The sequence below is a fragment of the Peromyscus californicus genome, unplaced genomic scaffold (genome assembly GCF_007827085.1).
Source record: "Peromyscus californicus insignis strain IS unplaced genomic scaffold, ASM782708v3 Scaffold_7__1_contigs__length_154581171, whole genome shotgun sequence".
In the NCBI taxonomy this organism is placed as follows: Eukaryota; Metazoa; Chordata; class Mammalia; order Rodentia; family Cricetidae; genus Peromyscus; species Peromyscus californicus.
Window position 1 is genome coordinate 68009526 of NW_026294595.1, and position 21908 is coordinate 68031433.

At 39.4% G+C, this 21908-nt stretch overlaps 1 protein-coding gene across 21 annotated transcripts in view; it reads left to right on the forward strand.

Moving 5' to 3' along the window:
• Phf21a (PHD finger protein 21A) overlaps positions 1-21908 on the forward strand; it is a 192002-nt gene that overhangs the window by 6406 nt on the left and 163688 nt on the right. Inside the window, exon 1 of one of the 21 annotated variants that reach the window (XM_052726566.1) lies at positions 125-246. The exons of the other annotated variants lie outside the window; for them this stretch is intronic. The gene's annotated coding sequence lies outside the window, so the exon portion shown is untranslated. Of the gene's footprint in view, positions 1-124; positions 247-21908 lie in introns of those variants that run through there. 21 annotated transcript variants of the gene reach the window in all.

The window sequence follows — 21908 nt, forward strand, 5'->3', positions numbered from 1 at the left end:
AAAAACATAACTCAGACACAGAGGCCAAAAAGATGGGTTTTGTTTTATTGTTTTGGCTGCATTGAAAATACAAACTGTCAGTGCTTGAGGAACAGGAGCAGCAGAAAGGAATTGATTTTTTTTTTTCCTGCTGCAGATCCAAGTGTTGTTAACCATGTGCATTTCTAAAGTGGCATGCTTACAAATCAGGCAGCACTTGATTTCTCTCCCTCGACAGAACACTGAAGTCTCCTTTTTAACATTTAAGTAAGTACCCGAAACTTCAGGGTAATGACAGTAATTTCATGATAAAAGTGGGTGATAGTAACCATGGCAACTGCTATCTCTGGCCTTATGGACAGTCCTGTTGTATTGATGAGGCTTCAGATACTTTAGTAGCCTGTCACTTTTATGGTGAAATGTGTTAGCACATGCTGCAGGTGACTTTTAGCTGGATTGTGTTAATCTATGTGCCAGCTTATCTCTCCTTGTTAGGAGTTTCTTGGACCATATTCCACAGCATGTTTGCAAAGGTACTGCTGCCTGAAAATAACCCACCACCTGTGGTAAGCCTCCTGATGCAGACTGCACAGTTTTTTCTCAGCTGCCTTCCAGAGTCTTGGAGAAAACAGGGGTGTCAGTAAGGAACTATATATACATAAACTATAGTTCAGATTTGTCAGCTTTGATTTGGACATGTTATTGGTAGCTTACAAAAACTTTTGTATTTTTGCCGGGCGGTGGTGGCGCATGCCTTTAATCCCAGCACTCGGGAGGCAGAGGCAGGTGGATCTCTGTGAGTTCAAGGCCAGCCTGGTCTACAGAGTGAATTCCAGGAAAGGCGCAAAGCTACACAGAGAAACCTTGTCTCGAAAACCAAAAAAAAAAACTTTTGTATTTTTGAAGGAAGTCTGTGAATGAGAGAATTAGGCCTACAGTTAGATAGGCCTATTTTTTTCTAAAAATTCTTTACAGAAATGTGGGTATAGAATTAAGTGTGATGAGTGGTGGGCAAAACCGTTAAGAAAGGATTTGACAAAAGAAGAACTTAGATATTTTCTTGTGAGGATGTGTATGCATATTAGTGTGAGAATATATTCCTAGTGGGCAATCCTAGAGTATAGGAAATGCTTGGCTTGAATTTCTTGAAAAATTTCGAGAAAAATTATTTAAAAATACATCTTGAATAATTGTTAAGACACTGTACAACAAAAAATTTTTGTGGGGAGGGGGAGAAATGATAAGAATGTTGCAACCCGGTCCAACGAAACTTATTTTAAAAAGTATACACAAAAGCTACACAGAGAAACCCTATCTCGAAAAAGACAAAAAACAAAAAAAAAACATTTCTATCATACCAATTATTTTTAAAACATTTTGTGCATTTAAGGTTTTTCTGGTGGGAAATATTAATGCTAATTGATACTTTCTCTAGTATGTGCTAGAGAAGCAGTACTAGAGCAGAGAACAAACAGATTTGATCTTTGATTGGACCCTGAAAATAAGACCTAATCAGATTGCACTCCATAGTTCAGTCTTTCCTGAAACTTGTGGTGAGAAGCTGGTTTACTTACTACAAGTCCCAGGGTGCACTGCAGCTTTTTCTTAACTTCATATTAAAGCATTGCATGCTGGGGCATGTAGTTGGTTTAACTAGCATGGAGAACTCTTCTTTCTTGTCTGCTCCATTTTATATATAGGTCTCCAAGCTTCTAAAAACTTTATTTTTTTTTTTAAAGAAAATTCATTAATTAATAAAATCATGATATTCCACTTCTGAAATTCTAAAGTGAAACTTTATAAACAGCTTAGTGTTCTGGTTTATCTCAGTGCTTTTACTGGCTTCTATAAGATTTAAATGCAGAATAACATATTCAAAACTTGACTTGGAAATTGTAAGTGGTTTCTGTATATGTGGGGAATAGGTTACTAAAGAAGTATGGCAACATTGCTTTCTAGTGTGGGCAGTAGAAGCCTGTTTGATAGGCCTAACACATATGCTCCTTTTGCCCCAGTGGGGACAGAGTGGTTTTTATTCCAGTGTTTAAATTCAGAGTTGTGTGATGCTTCTCTAATAATTGTCAGTACCTTCTAACGGGAGAAAAATTCCTGAAAATAAATGATTCAGTGTAATTGAATTATTTCATTTTATTTATTTTTGAGACAGAGTCTTGCAGTAGAGTCCAAGCTGGACTTGAACTCACAGTCTTATTGCTTCAGGCACCCCCCCCCTCCTTTTTTTTGAGACAGGATCTCACTCTAGTTCAGACTGGTGTCTTTTCCTTGTGATCCTGTTGTCCCTGCTCTGGAGTGCTCGTTGTACAGGGCTTGCTCTACTTCACCTTGCTCCATGTAGATGGAATACTAGAAGATGCAGCCTGAAAGGGAGAGAGAAAGGGAAGGTTCTTAAATAGTTTAGATTTTCATTGGTAAGATTGCAAAACTTTCTTTTGAAAGTTCTTTATTAACTCTTTTAGGGCTGTTACAGGGATTGGGTGCAGAAGTCCACTTACTTAGCATAGTGCTTGGCATGCAATTAAAGCTCAGGAAATGCTTAGAATTAGCAGCAGCCATTTTTATTTAAAATGCTTCCTTCACCTTTTTACTTCTTTTCATGTTGTAATTTGATTAGAAGTTCACGTGGTTTTTAAAGGCCTTGAGATTTTGACTGGTAACGATGTGGCTTAGAATGATTTTGCTGTGCATTAAGTGTCTGTGTGCCTCAGTTTTCAACCGAAATGACACATGCCCAAAACAGGACAAATGAGCCAGTGGCAGGGTGTTGGCAGGATTCAGCTGTACCTGTTCAGTATTATTGTATTACTGTGTTTCATTGACTTCAGAGAGTTTAAAAGATGACGACAATGTCTTCGTTAGTCACGTTTGTACTGTTAGAACATCCAAATAGCTGATTAATAAAAATAAGATTCTGCAGAAATGCTCTTAGTGTCATGATGAGTGCAACTTTGGGGAAACCCTGTCATGTTTTGAGGCACATACCTCTGAATGCAGTGTTAAGGAATTGATGTAGAGGAGGCGTGGATGCATTGAGCTGCGCTCACCCCCATGAAATGTCATTTTAAGTCTGAGTTGTACTTAAAAAATGTGGGCTACACAGAGAAACCCTGTCTTGAAAAACCAAAAAAAAAAAAAAAAAAGTGGGTTCAGAGGATTTTACATTTTAAGTATTTACATCCCCCCTTCCCCAGCTCTGTTTTAAGGTATTGACTTTATTAGGCTCTTAAACTTTTGGGATATTTTTGCTTTTATCTATTTGAGATGAGAAAGGGATGTTTAAGGTAGGACAGGGATACTTGGGAATATTGAAAAATATAAACAGGAATTCCGGTATTTGTGCCTTAGTTGGGATGTAGAAGCATCAGATAATTGTCTTTTTACCTGCTTAACTGGTATCCATTCCCTAGTGTGGACTTCTTAGAACATTATCATAGACTACTGCTGAGCTATTTACTGAAACTATTTCTTGGAAGTATTCAAAGTATCAATTGACTCTAAATCTAACCTTGCCCTCCCGCAAGATCTTTTAGAAGTGTCAAAAAATATATGGAATCTGGTTGGATATGTTTCTATATTATAAATTGTTTTATTTCTTTTCTATTAGTTTGTTTTTAAAGTTAATATTAAAATGAATAAATTCAGTTACCATGAGTTGGATATGGATGACTGAGAGTAAGGAGGGAAATGGCTTTGATATTAACGGGCTACCACAGAAAATAATCACGCTTGTGTGAATTCTCCTGTAAATTGATTGCCGTATGGATTCACATAGTTCCTGAAACACTACAGCAGATCAGGACAGTAAAACTGGGTGGTTACCTGTCTTCACTGTAGAATCTTCAGACATACTAAAATTACTGAACACTGTTCTCCCTTCTCTTCATGAGATGTCCCAGGTCACTGCATATCACATGATGATGTGGTATAAGGAATATCCAGGGAAATTCAGTCTTGTTGGGGGTTAGTTTCCCCAGTGGAAAGTAAATATGAGCTTGCTGTTAAAAGGACTAGATGAGATCGTATTCATGAATGTACTTTATAGATTAAAATAGTATATGTAAATTGAATTTATATTTAAAATACCTATTTTGTTAATATTATAAAATTTTAAGTGTCTGAGTTAGAGTGTAAATGAACCAAAAATTAGTGATCTACTCTGCCCACAGTAGACAAGTTTTAAAGCATTTTGTTTATTTACTTACTTGTATTTTATGTTGTATGGGTGAGTGCCAGCATGTATCGGTGTGTCCCACATGCCTACATATGTGCCTGGAGCCTGGGGAGGCATTGGATCTCTTGGAGCTGGAGTTACAGGCACTTGTGAGTTGCCTGATGTAAGTGCTGTAATCCGAACCTGAGATCTCTGCAAGAGCAGCCAGTGCTCTTAACCACTGAGCCATCCCTCCAGTCTCATTAGACAAGTTTTTGTGAGAGGAAGTCTTGCTGTGAGGCCCAGGCTGGCCTGGAACTTCGGTCTCAGCTTCCTGAGTACTGGCATTATAGGTGTATACCACCATCCCTGGTTCTGACAAGTTTTTTGATGTGTTTAGACATAATTTGTAGCTTGTTCTTGATAGTAGATACTCTGATATGTTTATGTATACATTATAGTGTAGATATGAGAAATGTATCAACAGGTTGTAATGTTTTAATTGTGGCCATTCTTATGTTGGAAAATATTTTCATGTCTTAATAGTGAGTGTACATCAATGTATGTTGTTGGGTTATCTATTAATATTACTTTGTTATTGAGTATATGTATATAGTGCTAATAAGCTTTTACACATAAGTATCTTGTTTAATTATCAGAAATAGTTGAGGATTTGCTGTAATTATCCTACTCCATTTTAGAAGTGTGGAAGTCGGGGTTTCCCGGGAGTCAGGTCGGTGGCAAACACTGCAGCTTGTATCCAGGCCCTGTTTCATCCCTGAGCTCCTGCTCTTACGGGTGCAGAATGCTCTCCAAACTGTGTTGTCCACAGAAACTTAGGGGAGCAGTGTGTAATGTACTGAAGTGACCCCAGCAATGCGGGGTCATTTGGAGACTTCTGTGGTGGTGGTGGAGCTCTGGTGACTGCATAGGAAGCACTGGATGGCCTGGAAGCACAGGCATTTAAGGCAGTGCCTGTCTCGTGGGTGAGCAGGGTGCCTCATGTGGCATAGGTGTGGCCTAATGTCCATGAAGGTCGGCGGGTGACACTTTAGTATGGGCTTTACAAATCTTTTTGGTACATACAAATTGTTTACATTTATGATTTTAGTCTTTATATAGCTTCTGGACATTTTAGAACGTAATTAAGAACGCTTTCTTTGAAGAAATAGTATAAAAGCAGTGTCAGTTATGAAAGTCATTAGAGCAGCATGCATGTAGAGAAGAAAAGTTAAAGGTTTCCTAGTTCTCACCCTGCTTGTGTTTCTGTGCAGTTACATACGTATATATGTATGTGCATACATCTGAGAATGAGTGGAGCCGGGCGATGGTGGAGCACACCTTTAATCCCAGAACTCGGGAGGCAGAGGCCTGCGGATCTCTGTGAGTTCGAGGCCAGCCTGGTCTACAAAGCGAGTTCTAGGAAAGGCGCAAAGCTACACAGAGAAACCCTGTCTCGATAAACCAAAAAAAAAAAAAAAAAATGAGAATGAGTGGAATTGCAGCATAATACACTTTTGAAGTTTTCTTCTTTCAGAAAGATGACCATATAAAAACCTGCTTATTTTTGAAAATAAGGTTCATGTAGAGAATGGGAACAGGGTTGGAAGAAGAGAAATGGGTAAGACTTAAGTGTCCGATTATAAACCTAATGTCCCAGGACTGACTGTTCCTTACGGGACAAAAAGTATCCTAAGTACTTTATTTGTGGCCACCATTACTTTTAAAACACTTCTAAAAAGTCAGCTTAAAGTGACAGTACTGTTTTCTGTACTGTATTTAGGAGGCACCATATGAAACTTAAGATTTTATAGCTTATTTTGGAAGAAACTTACAAAGATAGCAGTTGTATTTTCAGATGAACCTTTCAATTTTGTTCTTTTCAAACTGGTAGTCTTTTGTCAAGCATTCACTTCATATTTACAAAGTAGAGCTTTAAAACCAAGATGGTGATCGAGTAGTATTTTAAATAACGAACCTCTTTAGCTTAGTGGGCAGAAAGAGATGCCGCCTGGGAATTCGTCTTGTGCTTATATCTGCATTTGAGTAGTGTTGGCTGCCTCACCCTGTCAGCTCTGCCCACTCACTCTGCCACCAAATGCCTTGTTGATAATGCCACTAATTTTTTAAGATTTTTTTTAAAGGTAAATTATTTTAGTGCTTTTTGTTTTGATTCTGTTTTGAGTGTTTTAACTTGTTGCTGAGGTTATTTGTCATCATTCACCTTAGTAATTTTTAAATGGAACATTTTCTTGCATAGCTAATAAAAAGTTTTTCATTATAGTAGTTTTTTTTTTTTTTTTTTTTTTTTTAAAAAGCTTTCTAACCCTAAAAATACCCTCTGCACCTCAAGTGCTTTCTGCTTCTTTAGACCCACAGCTGGTCAAGTGCTGAAGCTTTACCTTAAGACTGGGTATGACAGGGTGTCAGTGTTTTAATAAGTCAAGGTAAGAGTGTTTCTCTCTGGTAGCATTCATAAATATGCTTTCATCTTGAGTGGCTCAGACCACGCCTGAGAGAATATTTTCTTCTTCCTCATAAGAGTCTTCTAAGCAAAGAGCTCAGGAAGTCTCACTGGTTGTGAGACTGAGGCACACACAAGAATCCTAGTTGGTTAATGGCACAGCCTGATTTCCCACACTTTTAAAATGTCCTTGGTCTTCTTGACCCATGGTCTCTACCCTTTTTAAAATCATGGCTCCCAGCAAATGTGTAATAATCTGAACTGGTATTTAATATCTTCTGTCAAACATACAGGCAAGTTGGAATTTTAAAAGGCTGAGATTTAAAATGCAAGTTGGGGGTGGGCTTTCTAGGGGTCCACACCCACTTGGATACTAACTGCACTGCCTGGGCCATTTTTTCCTGCAAAAGAGGAGTAGCCATGGGGACAGCTAGAGGATAGTTGGTGAAAGGTGTGGGGCTTTTAAATTGGAGTGATGTTTTGCAGCTCTTTAGTTTTAAAGAATCAGCCTTTCTTTCTTGTGAAAAGCTGAAAGATTGAGAGTAAAGGCCTTGAGAGGTGAGCTTAAAAGACAGAAATACAAGCTTTATTTGTTTTCATCCGAGTTGACCAAAGGGAGGAAAAAGGCTTTCTCCCCTGCTAGTTCCCAATCCCGTAGAAATGGCAGTGCTTTTTTCCTGTTGTTGTTAGGCAGTTTATAGAACGCAGGATAGCTTGGTAAGCGTCTTCTCTGTGCCTGATATGACGTAACACTGTAGAGTATGCGGCATGCATGTTAAGTACAAGTGGTTGTATTTGGCTCGTTGCTGCTGCATTTTTGAGGATGTCTTAGGAAGCAATTATCACAAGCTAGGGTGGATACCATGCAAATCATTGAAATCATCATTTTACCAGGACCAAACTTTGTAACTTGAATGATTCTGTTTAGTATTTGTTTACTTCTTACCCACCCCCAACACTTCAGAGCAGAATTCTTTTTCTGAAAGGAACAGATGCTGTTAACTTATCAGGACTTGATACTAAAAAGCCTACAAAATTCTCTGTGCTGTTTATTTTCTTTATTTAATCTATATGCAAAGCATATTGTAATGATTGCTGTTAGAAGGTTTTAAGCGGACGGCGCCTTCCCACCCTTGTGCTCAGGAGATAGATTAGGAATGCCAATTTCACAACTTGATATAAAGAAATGATGACCACTGAAATAAAACAGTCCGGGTGAAAGGCAAACCAGATAGAAACGTACAATGAAAATGTCTTTTAGTAAAATGTTAGCATGCTGTACTTGGAGCAGATGCCACATTAATTCAAAAGAGAGCCCAGAAAATGTGGCAACTTTACGATGTCAATGGAGGGAGCTGCAATGGCTCCTGTATGCACTGTGAAGTTCTCGGCACCTCCTGGTCCTGTCCTGTGCTGCTCAACTCTGTTTTCTAGGTATTAAGTGTCAATATACAAATTCTTAATTCATGCTGTAGATTCTGTTTGTGTAATTAAATGCATTGTCATGCATTTTAGATATTAGGGTAAGGAGCCCAGTAACTTAAAATACAGCAGTGATTTTTTTAAATTTAAATATGCATATCAAGATACTTAGAATCTGAGGCAAAAATTGACTTTTCTCTGTGCCCTTCCAGTTACTTTCATAATAAGCTTGTTTAAGAATTGAGTCTGTCAAAGAGGCCCAGTGCTTTTCGGATGTAGGATTTGGACAAGTTACAGAATTACGAGTGTTTGCATTTATTTTTTCTCATTTAAATTTATAGTTATCATTGGACATTTGTTAGGATTTTTAAGTAGCTTAGACTCATTCATTCCTTTTGAGGTATGTTGTTGTTTTAATGGCGTTTTGGAAGGAGAAAGGGTGATAGAAGGGTACTGTACACATTCAGATGATTCCAGAGTGACATTCATTTTATAGAGGATTGCACTGGGATGTCTCCAAATTGCCTGTTTCTTACAGTGCATAGCGGGTGTAGGTCTGAGTGTAGAGAAGGGTGGACTGGGGGCTTTTAACCAGATTTCCAGTGTGTAGCTTCCTGAGCAGGGCAATGGTCTATTTGCCAGGGATGTACCCATGTGTCTGGTTCACATGCTTAGAAAGCACTGCTACCAATCTTTCAATTAATCCAAGCATACAATTTACTCATTTGGTGCAAGGTTGAAAGTTTCATTTTCATGTAATTCAAGGCAACTTTTCAGCATGACAGTAGAGTGCAGTTGTTAAGAACCTTGATGCTTGAGCCAGTATGCAACAGGCATAAATCTTGGCTTTGTCATGTATTAGTTTGTGACCATGGCCGGTTCACTTCTCCTGCACCTGCCTCAATTTCTGCAAAGTATGCATAGATAATACCCCCTTCTGAGGTGGTTTTGAAGAATAAGTGAGTGGACTGTAAACTAGGGAAGTGCTGGCTGTGTTTAGGAAGTACTTAATGGTGCCTGTTGCGCTCTGCTCCTTTCTCCTCCCTTCCCACAACTGAGACAAATGTCGCACAGTGGGAACAGAGCCTGCGCCTTGTGGCTTGCCCTGTTGAAATTTCAGTACAACTACTTAAAAATTGAACGTGTAATTTTGAACTATTTAAACTGTCTTCCATAAAGATGGATCTGGTACATGCCACATACAGACTACTGTTCTGGTCAAGTGGGCTTAAGTTTCTTTGTCTATGGTACAGGGTTAGTAGTAGCAACCTCCCTAGGATTCATGTGAAGAGAGTCAATGAGGGCATCTCAAGACACTCAGTAAACAAGATGTAGTATTGCTGTTGATGCAGTCTGGCTAAAAGTTCATGGGAACAGTGTTAATATGGAACAGTTTAGCTGGGAAACAGGCTCTCCTCTCCAAAAAAAAATGCTCTTTTGAAAAAAAAAAGATACATCATAAAAAGTATATCTAATGAGTTCTTATTTATGAATACTCCTGGGAAAAATAGAAAATACATGGGAATATGTTAATTTTAACTGAATCTTTTAAAAATATTTGAGTACTTTATTAAAACTGGTAGTGCTGTAAGCCTCTCCTCCGCCCCTAGCAACCAGAAACCAGCAGCAAGACCATGAGGGAGTTTATAGTGGGCCCCTCAGCATCACTTAACATCAAGTCAAGAGTAGACTATTCCAAGGTGCTAATCAGCCAGTCTGTTGGAGTTGACCAGTTATATATTCAGCCCTTAATGTACGCTCAGGGGTAAGACCTGACAGGAACAGCTGTGGAGCCCTGGCAATGTGAAAGACTACACAAGTGCTTTCTAGGAGTGACAGGCATGGTCTATTTGCTTTCTCATTTGGGCGTTTGCCTCTGTGAGATCCCCTTTCATCTGGTATCTGGTCTTACGCTACTTGTTATGTTCTTTTTCTTTCTGCAACTGTCATAAGCTACCTGTGCCAAACCTAGGAACAGGCTGGTGACAGGTTGATCATCAGAAAAGCCACAGTGACCTCAGAATTAAGGGTTTTTATTTTTTGGTGAAGAATTTAGTTTACTATATCAGAATGTTTGTATGCCTTTTGTCTTCTCCCCCCTCCTCCTAGTAATTGAAGAAGGGGAAAAAGATTAAGTATGTAATAGATTTTTATTTCATTGACTGCTGATTTGTATCTCAAACATTTGTGATGTGTAATCTCTCTGGGATTCAGCAAGTGTAATTTGTACTAGCTTACACAGACACCTGAATATGTGTCTAATCTGCTCGCAAGCATTTGAGTTAAAGTTACCTAACAGTACCCAGTATTGTTCTGTTCTCATTACCCATCTGTACCAGCTGATGAAGGCTTGGTAGGTGAGTCAGTATGTTTACTTATTTTGTCTGCACCCCTAAAACATTGTTTTTGCTTTCTGATTAGAAATTTCAAGTTTGTTCTAACAAAGTGCTATACTTTTGCCCAAGAGGTATTTTAAAAATTAAGCAATATTATAGAGGGTATATAGTTTCTGTCATTAAAAATAATTACAGGGGTTGGGGATTTAGCTCAGTGGTAGAGTGCTTGCCTAGCAAGCGCAAGGCCCTGGGTTTGGTCCTCAGCTCCGACCAAAAAAAAAAAAAAAAATTACAGCATCACTTTACAGCAAATAAATAGGTAAAGTCTTACAACTTTAAAAAATTAGCATAAAATAAGTCTTTAAATTTTTATTTATTGTGTGTGTACATATATGTGTGCATGCATGCTTGCATGCCATAACACTTAGAAATGAGAGGACAGTTTTGGGGAGTTACTTCTTTTCTTCTACCATGTGGGTTCTGGGGATTACACTCAGATTGGCAGCCTTGGTAGCAAAGACCCCTTACCGGCTGAGCCATCTCACCAACCCTGTTTTGTCTTTTGGGAAGGTGATTGGAATAGCACCCAGTCAGGGTACCTGCTAGGTAAGTGCTTTGCTACTGAACCATATTCAGTGTTTCCTTTTGCTCTCTAAAGATAAAACTCAGGGCCTCAGGCTTACTAGACTAATGCTCTCCCACTGTGCTACAGCCCAGCCTCAGTGTGTTTCCTTACTTGAGCCATATGCAGGGTGTCTGAAAGTTATTTCACATGGTTGAATGAAAATTGGGACATCTTAGAAGTGAATTTCATTTTAATAAATATATAGATTAGAAATAGACTCTGTATGTAGCTGTGGTTGATGTTTTCAGAACAGTTTTTCCCTGCTCAATGTGTAGAGATTGGTGCCACCTGTGTTGGGTGAGCACATGCTTTGGTCATACCAGATCATGTCCAATAGCTGCATATAGCAAGATACTGCCTCCTCACACAGTGTTTCTGTGTTCCTTTTCTCTCCTTGCCTCCTATTGGCTTCCATTGTCTTTGTACACTTTCACTTGTATGTTGCACACCACCCCTCCAAAGCCATCATTTTATTTCTGTTTCTTCTAAAAACAAAATACTGTTGTAATTCCTAGTTTTTAAGCAGAGAGCCATTATCATAGCCTTAAAGCTTTAGTAGTTTGTGAAACTCCATTCTCCAATTTCAGCCCTCAACTGGGCTTTGGATAAGTAACTTAAAATTACTTGCAAAGTAACTGAATATTGGTGAATCGTTCTAAGTCTGAACAAAGGGAGAGAATAGAAAAAGACCTTAAAACTGGGCCTAGTAGGGCACACCTTTAATCCCAGCACGCAGCAGGTGGAGGCAGGAGACCTCTGAGAGTTGGAGGCCAGCCTGGTCTACAGAGTGAGCTCCAGGATAGCTAGAGCTAACTAATGCAGAGACTCTATCTCAAAAAACAAACCAAAACCAAAACAAAAGACCTTTTACCTCAGAGATTGCTTTATTTCTGGTAGGGGGTGAGGTAGAGGTTCAGGACAGTCATGCTGCTTCAATAGGGACTTAACAGGAGAAGAAAAGAGATATTTTTATGTTAATGATTTTGCAAGTATTTTCACTTATTAATATAGAAATTGGACCGTGTGGTGGTGGTGCACGCCTTTAATCCCAACACTCCAGAGTCAGAGCCAGGTGGATCTCTGTGAGTTTGAGGCCAGTCTGGTCTATAGAGCAAGATCCAGGACAGGCACCAAAACTACACAGAGAAACTCTATCTCGAAAAACCAAAAGAAAAAAAAAAAAAAGAAAAGAAATTGGAATTGTTTTGATTTGCAAAATACAAAATAGGCTTATGTTGCCTTGTTATTGTGTATTGGTAACTTATGGTTCGTTAACTGATTGATAGCTGCCAAGTAGCAGCTAGTGGTTTTTGAATTCTTTGTTTGTTTTTTGTTTTTTGAGAAAGGATTTTTCTGTGTAACAGCCCTGGCTGTCCTGGAACTCATTCTGTAGACCTGACTGGCCTCAAACTCAAAGAGATCTGTCTGCCTCTACCTTGAGTGCTGGGATCAAAGGTATGCGCTACCACACTCAGCTTGAATTGTTAACTATGTTTTTCAGTTGGAAAAGTAAAACTTGGAAATTTTATTTATTATTTTATATGTATGGGTGTTTTGCCTACATATATGGCATTTGTGTACCTGGTGCCCAGGGAAGCTAGAAAAGGGGATTGGATCCCCTGGAACTGGAGTTGTAGATGATCATGAGCCACCAGTTGAGTCTGGGAATTGAACCTGGGTGCTCTGGAAGAACGGCCAGTGGCATGCTTTTAGCCTTGGAGCCATCTCTCTAGTCCCTAAAATTTGCAATTAATTGTGTTTACTTAAGTTAATGATTATGTTGGATATAAATTCATTAGCTTCTAAGGCAGTGGTTCTCAACCCTCCTAACACTGTGATCCTCTAGCACAGTTCCTCCTGTTGTGGGGACCCCCAGCCATAATGTTATTTTTGTTGCTACTTCATCACTGTGATTCTGCTACTGTTGTGAATCGTAACAGGGTAAAAGGGTTGTTTACCTGCCAAAGGGTCACAGAAACCAGGTTGAGAACCATGGTTCTAAGATCTGTATGAGGGTTTAAAAAAAATAGGTAGTTTATTTTAGTCTTTGAGAATTTTATGCATACATACATGTATTCTGTTTTATTTATTTAATTTTTGAAGCAGGGTTTCACTATGTAGTCTTAGCATCCTAGAATTCACTGCATATACCAGGCTAGCCTTGAATTCATAAGAGATTTACCTGCTCATGCCTTTCAAGTGTTGGGATTAAAGGTGTGTACCACCACACCTGGCTATCTTTTAATAGCCACTGCCCACTCTTCCCCTAACTCTTCCAGGATCCACTTGTTTACTCTCTAGCTACCCCTCCCCCAGCCTCATGCCCTCTTCCCCCTCCCCCCATTTGCTGCCTCTATAGGCATGGCTGTCCAAGCCATCCACTCACTGAGCATGGTCGTCAGACTTTTTTTTAAAGTAATTTTTTAGATTAATATAAAAAGTATACCAAGTTTTTCTTCTGTTACTTAATGATGTACAAAGAAAAATATTTGAGACAAAACCCCTTAACTTTACAGCATTAAAAAAAAAAACTTACAGAAGTTTAAAGTCTTATAAAGGTAGAGTGAAAATGTATAAAAAAAATCTTGTGTACTTGTTACCCAACTTCAGCAGTCACCACAATTTTGCCAGTCTTTATAGTGTGAATACCAAGAGGGCCGGTGAGATGGCTTGGCCAGTAAGATGCTTGCCAACAAGCCTGATGAATTGTGTTTTGCTGTGTGTGATAACTAGAGCTCACACCTGAAAGTTACCCTCTAACTTCCGCATGCACACTGCTGTGGCACGGATATCTTCAACCCCTCCCTACATAATGTGAAAAACAAATAAAAAATATGTACCAAGAAAGAAATGTTTTCAAAACACGTAATGCACATACATGACATTGATATTCTCCAAGGAAAAAATGTATGAGGGGGTGCTGCTTCTTTTATAGATTGTTAAGTCTAATGCTGGCAACCCCTTCTATGGCGGTATGCTCTCAGCTGCTTTTCAGATTATGAAGATGGTTAAGCCACCACTAGCTTAATGAAAGACCATTCCTGCTGGAAAGATTGTAGTTTTCTTACCCTTTTTATTGTTTAGAAATTCTTCAAAACTCTTTAAAAATTTTTCTTTTCTTCTGAGACAAGATGTCATTTATTTAAGCTGATCTCAAATCAGATATGAGTGGTTAGATAACCTTGAACTGGAATTCACAATGTAGGTACCTAACTCCCAGAGATCCGCCTGTTTCTGCCTCTAGAGTGCTGGAATTAAAGGTATGCGCCAACTGCACCCAACAACTTCTGATCTTCTTGCCTCTATATCATGTAAGTGTTGGGATTTCAGGCATGCACCATCGTGCCACCTCATGTGGTGCTGGCCATTGAACCAGGTCTTCCTGCATGCTGAACATGCACTTTACCAATTGAGCTACATCCTCAGACCCTTTTTTTTTTTTGCTTTTTCGAGACAGAGTTTCTTTGTAGTTTTGGTGCCTGCCCTGGATCTCGCTCTGTAGACCAGGCTGACCTCCAACTCACAGAGATTTGCCTGGCTCTGCCTCCCGAGTGCTGGGATTAAAGGCGTGCGCCATTGCCACCCAACCATCCTCAGACCTTTAACTTTACTCTTCTTTTAGGTTGCATCTTATTGTATGTACACTTGACTATCTGTGACTTTTGTATTTGACACCTATAATTGTCATTTTTAGCATCTGTAGGATACTGTATGACAGAGCTGTAAATTACTGTCTCATGTACTTCCTTGTGAGTATTCTGTTTGTATTCAGACTGATTATGTATTGAGGCATTCCTGTTCTAACTTGTAGAGTAGTTTGCTGAGGCAGGAGTTTGAACTGTCTGTTGACTTTAGACCAGGTACGAGTGATGAGGAGCTTAGTTATCTGTTCTCTGTCGGCTTCTCTCTGGAGCAGTAAGTTGCACATGTCCCTGCAGTGTGGGACCCATTCATTACCAGTCAGTAAAGGTGATGCTAGCCTTACTGAATTTCTTTCATTTTATTAGTTTAAATTAGACCCAGAGGGGTAATTATTCCACCCCAGTGCATGGAGAAGTCTAGTCAGTGCAAGTTGTGCATTGAAACCCCCCAGTGCAGTGCATAGAAAATGCATCTTTAATGTTATGATGTTGTTTGGCATATTTAGTTTAGTGCAAGGAGCGTACTTACTTAACAGGACCTTTAATAAGCTCCCTCTACACCAAAGATATATTTTTTAAAATTATACTTAAGAAGACTTTGTAGTATTCCCCAGTAGAGTTCATCTAGAGCAGCAAAAACCTTTCTCAAATAAAACTTATTCCTTTAACCGGTATTCATTTAAGTGGGTTTCTCTGTACTTGGTTTCCATGGAAATAGTGAACAGCTAACGTTATTTATAAGGTGGAAGTAAAATAGGGTGCCTAATGGGACCCCATGCTGCTCTGATGAAGAGACTTAGGGAAAAAAATCCATGCTCATGGGATTTTTTTTTTTTTTAAACAAGGTTAATGGAAGCCCTTATTTCAGTCTTCTGTAATAGAACATAGTTTTGGTTTTAAAGGCTAGCATTACCATCAGGCAAACAACTTCTTTTGAGGTCTGTATTGCTTTCACTTTCAAGTTTTAGGACTACTTAGGATAGAAGCTGTATGCTTCACACTGCTGTTTCTTGGTGGTTTTGTTCCAAAAGTTAAGAGTCCTAACATATTATAATAGTTTCAGTTTCTCATCAGCACGTCTCAGAGTACAGAGAAGATGGATGTTCATCAGTATAGCAGTGAGGGTAAAGAATCCATACGTTGACTACAAAGTTTTTAGAGGTAAATCACATGGGAACCAGTTTTAGTCTTTAGGCCCAAGTCAGGGTTCTGTGTATGTTGCTCAAATTAGTAGGTGGAAAGATTCTGATTTTCTTTGGAGACAGACACAGGGAAGATCTTAATTTCTCTTTCTTTTTTAGAAAGTGGATTGTTGCCAGTGCCTATTAGCTAAAATAAATGTCCATTCTTTAAATCTGTGGATTGGGTTTGGGAAAAGCCTCGCCTGCCCCCTCACTACTTCAGTAAGGCCTGCTCTTAGTTTCCTAGCCCATACCAAAGCCTTGCCTTTCTAAAGTCGGGTCAACTGAAAGAGTATCATTCCCTTTGTGTTGGTTTGCAGAGGGAGGAAAGAGGTGAGAGGAGAGAGATCAAGAGAGGGGGAGGGAGCGACAGAGACTACCTGTTCCATAGCCTGGTGCATTGAGCAGCACTGCACTGAGAGAGAGGCAGGGTGGCACTCAACAGGCCGAGGTGTTGGTGCTTCATGTAGTTCGCTTAGGCTGCCCTTGGCAGTTTGTGATCGTGAGCCATTTGTCTGGGAGGCTCTGGTTTTTGGCTATCAGGACTGCAGGGTTTCTTCCATGTTTAAAAACAGGGTTGTAATGTACCTGGGGCTCCTCCAGGGAAGAGTTCTTGTTTTGTGGTGTGCATATTTCTTTGGATAAGCTTCTCATTGTATTTGATTTTACTGTACCTTAATCAAAAAGCAAAAACAAGAACCTCGGTTGCTTAACCCTGTCCGGTTTGTTTTCATGTCACATGCTTCATACTTAGAAAGACACAGGTTCTTCTGTGCATATTCATATTACTTTATAACTTTCCCTTAGTGTCAGTTTTTTTCTTTAAATGTAGCGCCCCCCCCCCCCCCCCCCCCCGCCTTCTTTTTAAAATCTGGTGTTTACCTTAGTGGCTTTTATTTGAATTGTCATTGTGCTTTAGAGACATAGGATTTTGGGTCTCTTGCCCCATTTCTGAGAGAAGAACTCCCAGGAGTTACAGTTAGTGTGTTAGCAGGGCCTCTGTGGTGAAGAGCTGGGCATTCATCCTCCTCCTTGGTGCTTATGGTCTGTGCTCCAAACTCCCATTAGTGTTAATAGGAGGCACTTGCTAAGTCCCTGTACACCAAGATAAGCCCAGGCTCTTTTATAATGCCTTGTAGATACCTCGGTTGTTTTGTTGATGATGGCAGGAGTTTTGTTCTTGAGGTTAACTGACTATTAAGACTGAGTTTGAGTTGTCTTGGGATATGGAATGAGTTACTAAGTCTGATCTGTAATTAGAAGTTTTCATTGTGATTAGACTCAAAACATTTATGGCTTGTGAGCTGTAGAAACTTTTGATGATTTTTGTACTTTGTACTATGATGAAGCAAGACCTCTTTCTGTTTATTTCTTCTACTATTCTTCAACCACAAATAAGTTTGCGAATATTGTAGGAGAACTTGGTAAAAGTCATCATCATCATCACACTAGTATTTCACTTAGAAGCATTTCCACACTTACTCTCTGGCCTCTGAGTCTTTAGTCAGCTAGTGTGGTTCACACTTTACAAGCATATTGAAGTTGATATGCACTACTGTAGAGCTTAGACACTGCAGCCACTGGTCAAATGTTAACCACGGTTCACTACACCTTTCTGTGAATTAGGGATTCTTATGCCTTTCATTTATACACACACACACACACACACACACACACACACACACACACACACACACACATATAGTTTAAAAGAAGATTTATTTCTTAGATGGAAAGCAGTGATTCTGGAGTTTTGGCTGTACTTTGTTGCCTGTTATCTTTGTGGATTTTTAGTTAGTCCTCTGGATTTCTTAGACCTCTGTACTATGAAATGAAGGTGTGGCTCGGGCTCTCAGAATTGTTCCTTCTAGTTCTAGGCTATCTGAGGGTATGAAGGCACAAAAGGCAGGGGAGTACTGTAAGGTAGGCAGTGTTTTCTAACCTGACTGCCCATCGGGATCTTCTGGGAGAACTATGGGGGAAAAAGCCTAAGTATCTGGGCTCTAAGTAACATATTTGGAATCCAGAAGCTTGAAGGATAAGGCCAGCAACTCTATGTGTATTAGCTTATTTGTGCTTTTTTTTTTTTTTTTTTTTTGGTTTTTTCGAGACAGGGTTTCTCTGTGTAGCTTTGCGCCTTTCCTGGAACTCGCTTTGGAGACCAGGCTGGCCTCGAACTCACAGAGATCCGCCTGGCTCTGCCTCCCGAGTGCTGGGATTAAAGGCGTGCGCCACCACCGCCCGGCTTATTTGTGCTTTTAATTTAGGATTGAAAAGTAATGTATAAGTATCATTTGTACACGTGTGTACCCTGTATATGTGTGCATCTGTGTTTTGGCATACACTTCTGTGTGTGTGCACATGCCTGCATACGTATGTGCGTGCGTGCGTGCATGTGTGTATTCCTGTTAGGGACATAGAGTTGTATAGATTACATTAGGTAGTATGTGGTTAAATTTTAAAATGATGACAGGGCTTAGGGATGGAGCTCAAAGGTACAGCACTTGCCTAGAAAGTGTAAGGTCCTATATTCTGTTTCCAGTGCCACAAAAGAAAGAAAAAAACAATTGAGAAAGATGATAAATACTTTGGAAGTTTAAAGAAAGAGTTACTAGGAATAAGGATGGAAGGGAAGATCTCTGTCAACCAGTGAATCTTTATCTGGTCTCTAGTTTCTGAATGAGATTTGCATAGTTAGAAGGTAAAAGGATATAAGAACATGAGCTTGGTATAAGAAAGAACATGAGTAAAAGTATGAGGAGAAGGACAATTATGATTACAGCTTTAGTTTTTATGTTAATATTCTCTGAACCTCTGGTAGATTTCATAAACAGTTTTGAGAGTGAGCTATGACAAAACTTGGAGGAAGAGAGTGTGCTGACTAGTGGGGAAAACAAGGAGAGCCCTGAGCAGGGCGTGCAGCTTGGAATGACTGAAATGCAGACAAGAAGCTAATAGTGCAGGGGTAGGCTGAGCCCACGTCATTAGTGCTCGTGGACCACTGTTAAAGGACATCGGCTCTCTCTCTGAGTTTGATGCCAAGCCACTGAAGGATTTTGAGTTGAAGGGTAGTGATCTATCTTGGATTTTGAAAAGTTGTTGAGAGACTACTGTAGTAGGGCTGGTGTAGAAAGGGGGAGACAGGCCGGGCGGTGGTGGCGCACGCCTTTAATCCCAGCACTCGGGAGGCAGAGCCAGGCGGATCTCTGTGAGTTCGAGGCCAGCCTGGTCTCCAAAGCGAGTTCCAGGAAAGGCGCAAAGCTACACAGAGAAACCCTGTCTCGAAAAACCAAAAAAAAAGAAAAAAAAAAAAAAAGAAAGGGGGAGACAATCGTCGAGGTCAAATGATACTGATGAGTTGGACTGAAGAAGTGGTAGTGGAGCTGAGACACATGGTCAAAGTAGGTAATGCTGTGAAGGTAGAGGCAACATGGCTAGTTGTATTGGATGTGGGATATGACATTCAATTTTTTTGCTGGAAGACTGGGGTTGCCATTATGGAGATGCTAATGGCTGAGGAGGAGGCTGGAGGCTACAGAGTCAAGAGTTTAATTTTGTGCTGTGGAGTTTAAGATACCTCTGTGTCAAGTATTGAGGGGTGGGCACAGTGCACAGGGGTCTACAGGACTTACCATCAATGGAATTCTGCTCTTTCTCCTAACCATTTATCTCTGTTTGCATTTATTTCAAACTTAATGTGTTTTGTGTTGGAAGTTAGGAAGGACAGACAGAAAGCTATAAAGCTTAAAGCTTGTATATACAACTTAGTTATTGGAAGACTGTCAGATATAGTGAGGGAAGAAGAGAGACTGAATCTTGTAGGTGAGGTAACATTTCCAAGTGTTTTTGAACAATAATTACCTGTGCTATTCTAGTCCCTGATCAAAATTTATGATTGAGCACAGGCTATAAACTTAATTGTTGGAAATTTGTAGTGGGCATATAAAATTTTTAACCTAATTTAAAACATGATCTAGTGTTAAAATTTTCTCTGCAAAATTTGTTTATTGTTTAATGTAGATTAGATGCAAAGCTCTTAGATGCTTTACAAAAGGTACTTAAGAAGTGATTATTAATCATCTTTGATTTATTGATAATGTTTTAAATTTCATAACCATACCAGAAATCTGAATGACTCGTTTCTTTGCCTGCTCTAATTAAAGTAGCTACCTGTGAAGTTCTATAGAGGAGAAGTTTATAAAAAAATGTGTGAAGTTATGTTAGCAAAATAATATTCATCTCTAAAAGCAAAAGAAAAAAATTGTATTTACTCTAACTTGAGTATTTTTGAATGCCTTTTTGTTGACTTATTTAAAACACTGTGTAGCCCAGGTTTTACTGTGTGGCTCAGACCAGCCCGGAATTCTCCATGTTCATCCAGGCTGTTCTGGAACTCTGAATCCCCCTATCTTAGGTGCCTACCACTTGTTAAGGTTGCAGGCACATGGATAGTCTCCATGTCCAGCTCTTGAGTATATTTTTCAAGAAGAAATCCATATTTAAAATATTTAAGCAGATTTAAACAAGGTTTTGAAAGACCTCAGTTACAAGTATGAAATGTAGTAAGAAACAGACAGACCCCTATCAATCTGAAGTGAGGAAATAAAACTTCAGACTTGCGTACATTCTGCACATGGATAGTGCAAAATGTGCAGACTTAGATGTCAGTCTTACATTTGGCTGCTCAGCATTACTAAATTATAGAAAAAAATATTTGCTTTTCTTTTCTTTTTTGGATACTTTCCACTTGGTAGTCAGTTTAACAATCAGTCTTCCAAAGAAATCCTTGAAGTCTTGATGTGCGCACTTTTAAGATGTTAGTCTGAGAGTATTTGCTCTTCTTGGGTGTCTGAGTCTCCTTGAGGGTCTGATTGATGCTATGGACCCGTTTCCCTGAAGCTACATCTCTGCTCACGCATACAGAATCTACTGTCCATCTGTTGCTGGTGGTAGCCCTCTAAAGCCCGCTTGTGATTATCCTTAAGCATAAAGGATATTGAGTTCTAAAATTTGCCCTAAGTAGCTTACGTGTAATTTTTTTTCTCTAAAACTGTGCTGAGACAATTTCTCCATGTTTATTTTTGCTCATTTCTTAGAAGAGCAATGGAGTTCATGCTACTTCAGAGCAGGTGATGTCTGGTGGAGGAGTACGCTCAGTCACTGGGGCCCCAGGCCTTCGAGTTCTTTTCTCCTTACCCACCAACCAGCTGAGTGCCTTTTGAGAAATGTCTCTCAGGCTTTGCTTTCTTGTGTGTTTTCTATATTCTTTATAAGCAATTTATAATCAGTTTCATGATCTTATGGCTTCATGATTTTCACTTTATTAGCTTAGGGTTGGATGTGCCACTGAATTTTGGAGAAAATGCCTGGGCAATAGATACATATGCATACATTGTACTGTCTTTTTGCTGACTTCTCAGAAGAGTTTATGTCATTACACTTTTCTTGACGCTGTATTAAAAAGAAGTTAAACTCATCCTATCCTGATTGTGTTTGAGTATCAATGGATTTTATATATCCTGGGTATATGTATATATATATTTTTTTATTATATATATCACAATTATCTCTCAATTCTTCAGCTCACCTTTTCAATCATACTTTAAAGAATTTATTACATTTATTTATTTATGTGTATGTCCATTCATGCCAGAAGATGATTTGCAGGAATCGTCCACATTGTGAGTTTCCACAATGTGGCTTCCACAATGTGAGTCCTGGGGATCATTAGGCTTGGCTATAAGCCCTTTGACCAACGGAGCTATCTTGCTGGTCTTCATGCATTATAAGGTATTTCATTTTGTGTTTCAAATGAACACAAGTTCTGAATTTTAGTTTAGTCTAATTTGTTAGTCTTTCTCTTTTCATTATATTTTAAAGTGGTATTGTCTTACTTCCTGGTAAATGGTGTAGAAAAAACAGTTTTAGAAACTCATTCATAGCCGGGTGGTGGTAGCACACGCCTTTAATCCCAGCACTCGGGAGGCGGAGCCAGGCGGATCTCTGTGAGTTCGAGGCCAGCCTGGGCTACAGAGTGAGTTCCAGGAGAGGCGCAAAGCTACACAGAGAAACCCTGTCTCGAAAAACCAAAA